The sequence below is a fragment of the Clupea harengus genome, chromosome 4 (assembly GCF_900700415.2).
Source record: "Clupea harengus chromosome 4, Ch_v2.0.2, whole genome shotgun sequence".
In the NCBI taxonomy this organism is placed as follows: Eukaryota; Metazoa; Chordata; class Actinopteri; order Clupeiformes; family Clupeidae; genus Clupea; species Clupea harengus.
In genome coordinates this window covers 16,609,950-16,620,696 of record NC_045155.1, presented here as the reverse complement: position 1 = coordinate 16,620,696, position 10,747 = coordinate 16,609,950, and positions in this window count along the sequence as shown.

The window sequence follows — 10,747 nt, the reverse complement described above, 5'->3', positions numbered from 1 at the left end:
AAGAGGAGTTAGACAGGACTTCAGCAGAGGGAGAGATGCAGTCAAAGACCAGACACAAAGACAGCACAAAGACAGACCTTCTCATTAAATGCAAAGCTTGTCACATGTGAGGTTATGTCCACCACAGGCATCTCTGCCAGCACACTGAGAGCTGTGTGCTGCCTGCTAGTATACATTTGCAGGGCATGATTCTGGGCAGCAGGGGTACAGCAGAGCAGGCTTGCCATCTGACACCCAGGCGGGCAGATGGGTGTTCTTTCCCTTCATAAAAACAGGATCAATGACAACAGACAGTATGGCCTCAGAGCGAGGCAGACTAGATGTGTGTGTATGTAGACTTTCTGCCTATCTCTCTCTCTCCCTCCCTTTCTCTCTCTCCTCACACATACACTTCAACAGACAACCTCCCTAACCCCCACACACATGGCTATCACCAATTCAGAGTTGCTCACCATCTCCACATCACAACATGTCTTTGCGTGTGTGAGAAAAACATTATGACAGCTTGTGCAGAGAAAACAGGACTTAGAGCAGACAGAGGGATGAGCTGGACGGCCTGAGAAACAATCACAGAGAGAGGCTACCCATAGACATGGAGCTTATGTCTCCCTGCTTTTATCTGTGTTGTGTGTCACTCTCCAGATAGCTTTTCACAGATAGGGTTAGTGGCTGAATGGCTTTCAGTTAATCATTTTGTGTACTATTTTATACTCTATCTGATGGCCATTGTTCTTAATTCCTCTTTCAGAAAACTGCCAATCATTCTTTGTGTAAATGGTAAGAAAGCTACATGGGTGACATGAGATGTATGAATAAGATCAAGTCCGATTAAAACAATGTCGCAGGGTTTTCTTACATCTCTACAGTATACACGTTTCCACAAACGGCATGTAATTCAGCAATAATCTGCACTACTGGGATGGCAGTACTGAGCGGTCTTAGCAGTCATTTATGTTTTTTTACAGTATATAACATGAAAGGACTTTATAACATGCTGGCTTATTGCAGGTTGAAGTATTAAGAATTAAGTATTATTAATTAAGTATTAAGTATTAAGAGAAGCCAGCTATTAGCACAGGCAGAGGACAGCATGGTGAGCCGAGCAGGAGGGAGAATGGGTCGTGAGCTGCTCAGCTGGGTCTCTACAGCCTCCTCCTTGACCTTTGGAAGCATCCAGCCGCAGGCCACACCTGATGAAGGAGACCACACACCTCTCTCACTTCACTCTCTCTCACCTCTAATTGTACACCTTGCCTTTCCCAATCAACACAGGAGTGCTCTTACAAGGCACGCTCTAAAAATAGTCCGTAACATTTGATTTAATGTAAAAGGCAGATGAATGTGACATTTTAGATTGTATGTGAGTAATGGATGTCTTTCGATGCCACAAATACCACTCTTATTAATTTATCTTTCTGTTTCTTTACTTGGCACACACACACACACACACTTTCTCTTTCTCTCTCACCTTCCAGCTGTCACTCTAAGACCATGTTTGGTCATACATCTAGGACCTCATGAAGTAGAAGAAAAAAAATATCATAGCGGGAATACACACCTGAAAATGTGTCTGGTTATGGCACTGTGGATACACACACACGCGCACACACACAAACACACACACACACACACGCATGCACATACAGAGTTGGGAAGGTTACTTCTTACTCCGTCTCTATCTCTCTCTCTCTTTCTCTCTCTCTCTCTGTCTCTCTCTCTTTCCTGTCTGACCAAAATCTTAACTGAATGGAGTCTTCCATGCTCTCTGTGTCAAAGGCACTGATGCTCCCGATGTTATCAGAGATCACAGGGCTGTCATCTGTTCTCATGCAACATCTGTCTGTCAGTCCACACGGTGAAAGAGCTGCCAGGCACGGTGTCAGGATGGTTAATGGCTTTTAGAACTGTCATCTTTGTTGCACTGTCAATCCGATCATACAGTAACACGCTGTTGAGACAGCAGACATGACAGGCAGATTAGATATCTCCTTCATATTGGCCTATCGTGGTGTGAGGCAAAATGTTGTGTGGTGTGTGTGTCATTCCGTGGAGACTGAGAAGAGAGTGCCGAGATGACAAGTAAGTGTTACGGCTGCAAAGGCTTGATGTAAATAAGATAAATTGATTGGTCCTGGATGAAATGTCTGCATTAATTGATAGCTTTGGCTAAGCAAAGAGGCATCAGTAAGCAACACACTCACTGCAACAATCGGTGAATGAAATAATGCATTATAGTAATGCCAATATATTACACTTTGACTTGTCTGAGCTGAGCTGGGTTGGTGTTTGCCTAGAATAAATAAAGGGAAGTCACTATTTAATTGCGACTGCTGATTTGACAAGTGATAAATTAGCAAGTGGGGCTCACTCAGCCTCCCCTCAGGGCAAACATGCACTCAGAGGGGGACCGACCAGTCAGATTGGGCAGCAACTCTTCCTCCCTGAGAAAGAACCGCCAGAGGGGCTCATAATGTGCAGCAGGTTAATTCCTGTACTTTGCCATAGTGTCTTTACACCACACACACACACACACACACACACACACACACACACACACACACACACAGTTGATAAATGCAGATTTAGACATGCCCTCTGTCAATTAAGTGTTTGATACAAAAGCTCATTAAAAAAACAGAGAGTTTTCAGCCAGCTTATGGAAAGTAATTATCAGTATGAGCCAGAGGGGATTTGGACAGGAACAGGAAGAACCCCCAGGCCTGGTCACGGTGATTGCACTGCACTCTTCTGGTGCTAACGGTGATAAGGGGTCTAAACACCACGGCAGTCACTTTTTCCACAGTGGTGTGTGTGTGTTGGTGTGTGCACAGAGCACTGGGACTGGGATTGTGTGAAGAAAATGATTATTATATCCAGCATCCTGCAGGGTTCAGACGTGAGTTCTACGTCTGTGTGGGCGGCTGGAGCTCACATAGTGGCTGTGTTATGTTCAGTGCACTCCAAAAAAACAACCATTAGGTAAACCTTTAAACCCTGGGAAGGGGCCTCAGCTAATGGCTTTAGTGTTGACCAGCCCTTGGTACATCGAAAATGGCTAAGCTAACAGTAAAAGAGAGAGAGAAAGGTACATGTGTATGTTATTAATTATCACTCATGTATTTTGAGAAATATTGTGCATTACTGTTTGAATGCTTGCATCTAAATGGCTATATAAATGATTCTGTGAACCCATCCTCTCAGTGTCAAAGTTTTGCATGGATGCAGAATTTTATTTTGAATGTCGACAGTGTCCTCTACTGGCATTATGAGGCTTTACACTCCCATTCAGACAGAGCTGATGATCCCCCATAAACACTGATGATCTAATTTTCACAGTTTTGCATGTTATTAATGTTTTTTGTTGGTGGTGTCTGGGAGGATACCTCACCAGATGGAGAGCAGAGCCTGTTTTGAGTTTTTGACCAGAAAAGCTCCAACAGGGGGCAGTGTGGAGCAGAGTTCTGCATTCTTCGATGAAGACTGACAACATCTTGCAAAACTGACATTAACTCAAAAGTTTCGAGTTTAGACACAGGTACCTGTTAAATCAGACTTCCCCTTTTATGTGATGCGGGCCTTCTAAGAACACATTTGCCTCAGCCTCAGCCTCCGGAAACTGACTAACGTCTCTGCGCAAATGAATCTGCTGCTTTCTGCCCCAGTATAGTCACATTATTCATTCAGGACAAGCCATTACTGTTCGTCTAAAGGCCTAGCCGTTTTGGTCTTAAATGAGGACATTTTTGCCTCCTGAAGTGGAGCTGCTGACGCCGCCATGTGTACAGTTAGCGTGACTCAGCCGACACAAGTGGGGCTCTATGTGAATCAGGGCTGTTGAGCGCCCCTGTGTTGATCACTCCCATTCCCATGACAACACTGCCGTAACCCTGCTGTATTTATGCAGAGGAAAAGCTGCTGGTGGGATTGGTTGTTGTGTTGCATGAAAAACTGTTAAGCTGGTCAGATGCTGCAGATTTGCACTATGCATGATAACGGAGTTGTCAGTGGTCTCACAGGAATACACAGCAGGAGGCAGGGAAGACTGAGATGGAGACTGGTTACACATTTTGATAAGTTTCACTAGTATTGAGCAAAGTCCTCTCTCCTTTCCAAGGGTGTTTAAATGGTATGCAGTGGTATATTTTAACCTAAATAGGCCTATTATTGGTCAAGGCTGCAGTCTAGGTTCAGTCATTGGTTTCTATAGCCATCAATGCTGAGAGCTGAATGTTGCATGTTGTCTAAAAATAGACAGAAAAAAGAAAGAAAAGGAGGATTCAGGTGATGGAAAGAGATGTTACTGGTTCCATACATTTGAAGCACACAGGAGTCAACTGAGTCTTGGCTGAATTGAGATTTATCACATAGAATGACCCATAGGAGTCACAATCAACACATTCTCTGTACTTTCTCACATTCCAAATCCATTTGATTTATTAATTTGATCACTTTTTCCTTGTTTAATTGGGAAATCTTGGCTTGATAGTCACTCAGAAAAGCCCTCACGGGAGCTTCACCCTTGTCAGCAGATTTGATAGACTGTGACACGCTGTCCATCCTGCCACACATGATCTCATTATGGATTGCATTGCTTTGATGAATGAAATTCCTCACAGATGAACACCAGAGGATGTTTTGTTCTTGGTCTTTTTCAAGTCCTGTTCAATGTATGCCTGTGCCTTCTGATTTGATTATCTAAGGTCAGCAAATAGAAAGCGGCATGACTCATGTCCTACCAATGGCAGCAGGGGGAGTCGGTGGCCTCATTTGGTTATTTTCTTTCGCGCGCAGTGATGTCATACCGGCAGACTTCCTGAACATTGGGTGCATTCAGCAGGCCCAGCCTCTGCCACCCCAGTTGGGACCCAAACACACACACGGTCCCCCTAGCAACCTGCGGCGGCCACAAACGGCCCAGTTGTTGTTTGTTTGAGGCCGTTTAGAAGCTGTGAGGTGATGTGTGGGGCCGTGGGCGTTCCCCCGTGCCTGCGCTGAGGGGAACACTTGCCTCTTTCTCCAGTTTGGCATCTATTAAAACGGCAGATAATAAGGAAACATCTGTCTCTCCCCAGGGCCCTGCTCAGGGGAAGCCCTCCACCAGATGGGGTGCTTTGAGACTGTGTGCTGCTGACTCACACATCTGTTTGAGGGCATAAGTCCTACCCACACCCTCCTGGAGTGCAGGGAACCACACACACATCAAGCATCTACTAGGGATTTGAATATCAGCAGTTGCCAGGGCTAAAACTATAAGCTAACACTCTTAGAGTTCTTTTAAAGAGCTTCAAATAGGCTGGAGTCATTTTTGAATTGGAAAATAATTTTTGAGAATGGAGTTATGAAGTTGTAATGAAGTGATGTAGTTGTAGCTGGGTTGGTTTGCTTACATTTTAACAAGAGATTCTCTACTGGGTGCCCAACTCATGCTAGGCCTTGGTTGATAGAATATCATGTAAGATGGTCATTCTCAGGGTTGATCTGAATGCCTCTCATTTTTACCTCTCAGACTGTTGACTGTGTGAACGGACCCTCACGTGAGCACTAGTGTGCAGCTGGAGGCCAGTCAAAGCTCTACAGCTTTTCTGATGCACTTTAAACAATAAGTAGAGGTGAAATGAAAGCAGGCTACTGTGAAATGATTACTGCAAGTAGTAGTTTATGTTTCTAATATCTGATTTATTGCTCATTATAACTGCAGAGAAACTTAAAGCCAGGTACACAGCATAGTGTAAACACAAACTGCATGAGATTGCAGAAACTTACCAAAGGAAACACAAAAAACTTTCATATAAAAGATTATCATATAAAAAAACATTGAAAGATGTCAGAAACAAAAATATAGATTTGCCTCTTTTAAGAAAACACATATTATATTAATATTATGAAACTAACATGAAGAATGGCTACAGGCTTATATCTTTGGCATTTCATATATTATGCTTTGGGTAAATGACAACAACAAAACTAAGACAACTGATTCAGTTTGTAAAAATACACTTTCTCTACTTAAAACTAGATATTTTAAAAAGAAACATTTTATACATCATATTATATTCAAAATATATTTACAACAGACATTAATAGTTAATGGTATACATTCATGATATCACTGTGATAAGACACTTAGAACTGTACAATGAGTGCATCTCTCACAAGCTAATTAGATCAATACAAATTTGTTTTTACAAATTATTTGCTTTTTGAAAGAGACTTTTGTTTGATATTGTTTTAAACAAATGCAAAAGGTTTAAGTTATAATATCCGACATACATAATGTCCCAGCCATATGTTAGAAAAACCCAGTGACCAACTTGTCTGTGTTTAAATGATTGGGATTTTTTTTCTTTTTAGTTAACATTATAGGCTTTCATTGAGATGATTTTTATTAGTTTTCTTAAGATCTCAGAACAGACAAAATGCCGCTAAGTGCAAATTGTAAAATACTTCCAATAACACAAGTATATTTCTATGGTTACAGGTATGAACCACAGAAAAAAATCCTTTGTCATTGTTAAGCAGACAGGCAAGCCTAGGAGAAGATGCATACAGGCACCATGTGAATGAGAATCATCAGAACAGGAGTGCAGGGCCAGGGGCCGGGGCCAGGGGCCAGGCACTATAGGTCAAAGTTAAGGTCTGGAGCTGAGCATACTTTGCATAGAAAGTGATTCAGGATCAAAAACAGAATATCTTACATTCTGACTGTCTGAAGTTAGCTTGGCCCAAAAGCTTCCCGGACTATGAGAACACTTCAGAAGAGTCTCAACTCTTTGGTCTTAATGACTAGCTGTATTGACACTGGCAACACGATTTTCTGTCATCTTATAGTTTGAAAAACATCACATCAAAAATAAACACAGTAACATGTTAAGTACATGGCATTGGCATTTTAAAGATTCCATTTAAAGAGCATTTTTAAATGTGCTTTTCATCACAAGAAAAATAGAGAACATATGGCAAGAATGTTAAACTGAGGCACATGAGAATTCAAACTGCATTTAGTTATTCTACACAATCAATACACAGACTGTACTGAGTATCCTTGGATGATGAATACTCATGAGAGAGTTGGACATGTACACACAGATGAAAGTAGTAGAATATTCTGACATCATATGAGAATGACAGATTGTGCATGTCATGTCAGTTCAAAGGTCACCAGATTCCCTTGTATCCTACAGTTTGGTACCCTACACTTTCTCAGTATGAGTTGACCATTTCATGAACATTTTCTTTGGCTGAATTCTCTAAATTGGTTACTAAATTCTTTGAGGCCTAGTGTCTTCAAGATCTAGAGACACAATCAAGTCCACCGAGTCACTGCTCATCAAACGGGCAGCTATGGGCCAACATGAACAAGCAAGTTCTTATCAGATACTGCTGGAGAGGAGGAGGCACCCCTGCTGCAGCCCATCCACAGACACACAGGATGAGATAGACACGCAGAGGAGTTGAGGAGGAGGAGGAGGAGGAGGACGAGGAGGAGGACGAGGAGGTGGCGAGGCTCTGCTTGCTGCTCTCCTTATGTCTGCCCTCTGCTATGTACACCAGTTAGGTCCTTTCTGATGATCTCATTCACTACAGAGAGAGAGAGAGAGGGAGAGAGAGAGAGAGATGAGGAAGCTGTTAGTGACACAGTGACATTGAGAAATAGTTTGATGTGGGTTTGAAACAGGTATTAGAAGCTTCAGCAGTGCTCTACAAAGTTTTTTCTTTTCACATCTTCTGAAGGACATCTGTCCCTGTGCAGTAGGACCAGCACTAGCCTGGCCTGGACATCCTGCTCCGGGCACTCTCTCAGTCAGTCAGTCAGTCACTCAGACGAGCTCCACCGCCTGTCCCCACACAGCACACCACAGCTGGGCGACCACCCTTGAAGGGGAGTCTGCTATCACAGCAAGTCCCAAGGCAGATTCCAGATGTTTGTACAGACTGGTCAACGCCAGGAAACCCGCGGGGGTTACGTTTTTTTCCTCTATGTCTTTTTCACTGTCACTGCATCCTCTGGGGGTTTCTATTCTTCTCTGGACTCTGACTGATAGGCAGCAGGCACTGGCCTCAGATCAGCTCTAGAGCTCAGGGTCTCTGTAGGTTGGATGACAGAAATAAGGACCGGCAGATCCTGCAGATCTGTTCATAAAGATCTTTATTGTTGCAAGGTGACAATGTGCTTGCTTCAGATAAGGCAGGAGATCCCACTGAATCTCAGTACAATCTCAGTACAGATGGTGCACTGACCAGAAATAATCACTAGGAGGAGCTCACCTTATCTTTGTTATTCCTTAAGTGCAGAGAAGGAGAGAGAGAGAGAGAAATTGTGAACATGTGTATGTGTCAATGTGTTGACTGGAGATTGTAAATGGAAACTTTTATAGTCCCTCGGCTCTAAGAATAGCAATAAGGTTGAAGTTATATTGCGTCACAAGCGCACACATACATTCACACATACACACCCACAGATACACACATACACACACACACACACACACACACACACACACACACACACACACACACACACACACACACACACACACACATTCACACATACACACCCACAGATACACCTGATGTCCAACATTGGGCTCTTGGCACAAATCAATCAATTTCAAGGAGTCAAGCACATGTTAGATCCCAGTAATAAGAGTCAAGCACATGTTAGATCCCAATAATAAGAGTCAAGCACATGTTAGATCCCAGTAATAGAGTAGTAGTAGTAGTAGTAGTGACAGTGTGCTATACAAACACAGAATCAACACATGTACACTTTTGTCATTTCTTATATGTCAATCTCTCATAAACCCTCTGACCCTTTTTCACTCTGACATTCAAGCGCGTGTGCACACACACACACACACACACACACACACACCCTTAGCTCAGTGGAAAAGAATGAGCAGTATGTTAGACATGCCGCCCGTCCTGATACTCCACATCCTCTCTCTGTGTGGCTGCGACTCTTTATCAGTGGTGGGCAGAGAGCTGGCCCTGAGCAATGCCATACAATGAGCCCAGCCACTGCTCCACACACACACACACACACACACACACACACACACACACACACACACACACACACACACACACACACACACACACACACACACACACACACACACACACACACACACACACACACACACACACCAAGCAGGCCGCGGGAGGCAGCGACAGGCATTCCACATCGCCTCGCTTGCCTGCCAGCTGCCCAGCATAATAAACACACGCCTGTCGCCATGGAGGCCGTGAAATATTTGTGTTTTATTTTGGTTCTGGTTCATGAATGGGTTCCTAAATTATTGATTGTTCATCAGTTTTAATATGACACAGGGGCAAACAGCCGTAGAGAAAGTTCATGAATATTTCATGTTCTTTTGCATTCATCGTACTGTGTTTTGGGTAAATGTCATGTTTGAAGTAAGTTTGGGGTCATAAATATTTGAGACGCCATTGGGGTTCCTTGGGGCAAGCTCTCAATGGAAACAGTGATACCTCTATAGCAGCGGCTGACAGTGACGCGTGGCACACCACAGAATAACACATTCTCTCTGACAGGCAGACACTGGCACGCAGACCAGCCACCAGGGGTTTGTTTAGGCGAGAAAACTGTTCACAAAAGGACCTGCTGGAGTTAAACAGAAAACTTTCTGCTGTAATGTTTTCCAGTGCAGGCCATGAATAAGATCACACTTGATACCCCAACTCTCCATCTAATTACTCATGAATATATGAATCCACACTTCCAACCTGCTTCATGTACTGTTTTACTCATTCTGTACCTTCCTGTCCTCGACACTGAGGATAAGATTTCAAGATGTCTGGCTGGACTTTCTGTGCCGAGTTCACAGAGTTCGCCACTCCAGATCTTCATTCATCGTCTCATTAACAAACACATTTCGCTTCAGTCCAGAGAATGTGTGGTCTCATGAAACACTCTCAAGCAAACAGTCACCCAGTTAAAATGAGTTTGCCACGGTCCGGATGTCACTGTAGTATGTTTTCAGTTTGGGTGTTTGGGAGAGTAGAATGGAATGGTCTGGTTTCTGTGGTTTGCCATTGCTGAGGGACCTCAGACAGCCCAGCAAGTGTACTCTGGTGAAGCACACAATTCACTGTAACCTTGTGTAGACCTTGGCGTGCATAAGACTGAGCTCAAACAGGTAAGTCTCTCATGGTTTCTACCAGAGTATGTGTTTATCAACCAGTGAGGCAAGCCAATACAAAGTCCTGGTGTGTGTATGTTAGGGGTTTTCTGCCCGAGAGAGGAAGTGAGAAAATTAATTTAGCAGATGTATACATTTGTCTTGTCAAAAAAACACACTGCATAAAAAGGTTTAGGAGTTTTGGTCCAAAGGCAAAAGAAAAGTCACATAATTTGCCTCTTTTAAATCAGCAAAGAGATACAAAAAGATGCTACAGAAAGCTCCTGGGTAAAACCCAACCTATCCAGAGAACAATTAGTTTGTTGTGTGGCAAAGGCCCCCATCCATCTATCTCTCTCTCTCTCTCTAATGACTTTATTAGTACGTTACTGACGCTGCTGCCTATCACATGAAGGCCCAGCAGGTCAGACAGGAATGTGGAGCACACAAACCTTGCCCCGCATAAGTGCAGTTCTCATAATCACTTCTTCAACACTGTTACTCATACTGACATTGTTCACTTAACACCTAAGACGCGTGAAGCCGTAGGAGCTGTTTCAGTCGGTGGCCACAAGCATCCTGGTGGCCCACACTGATCTGTGACC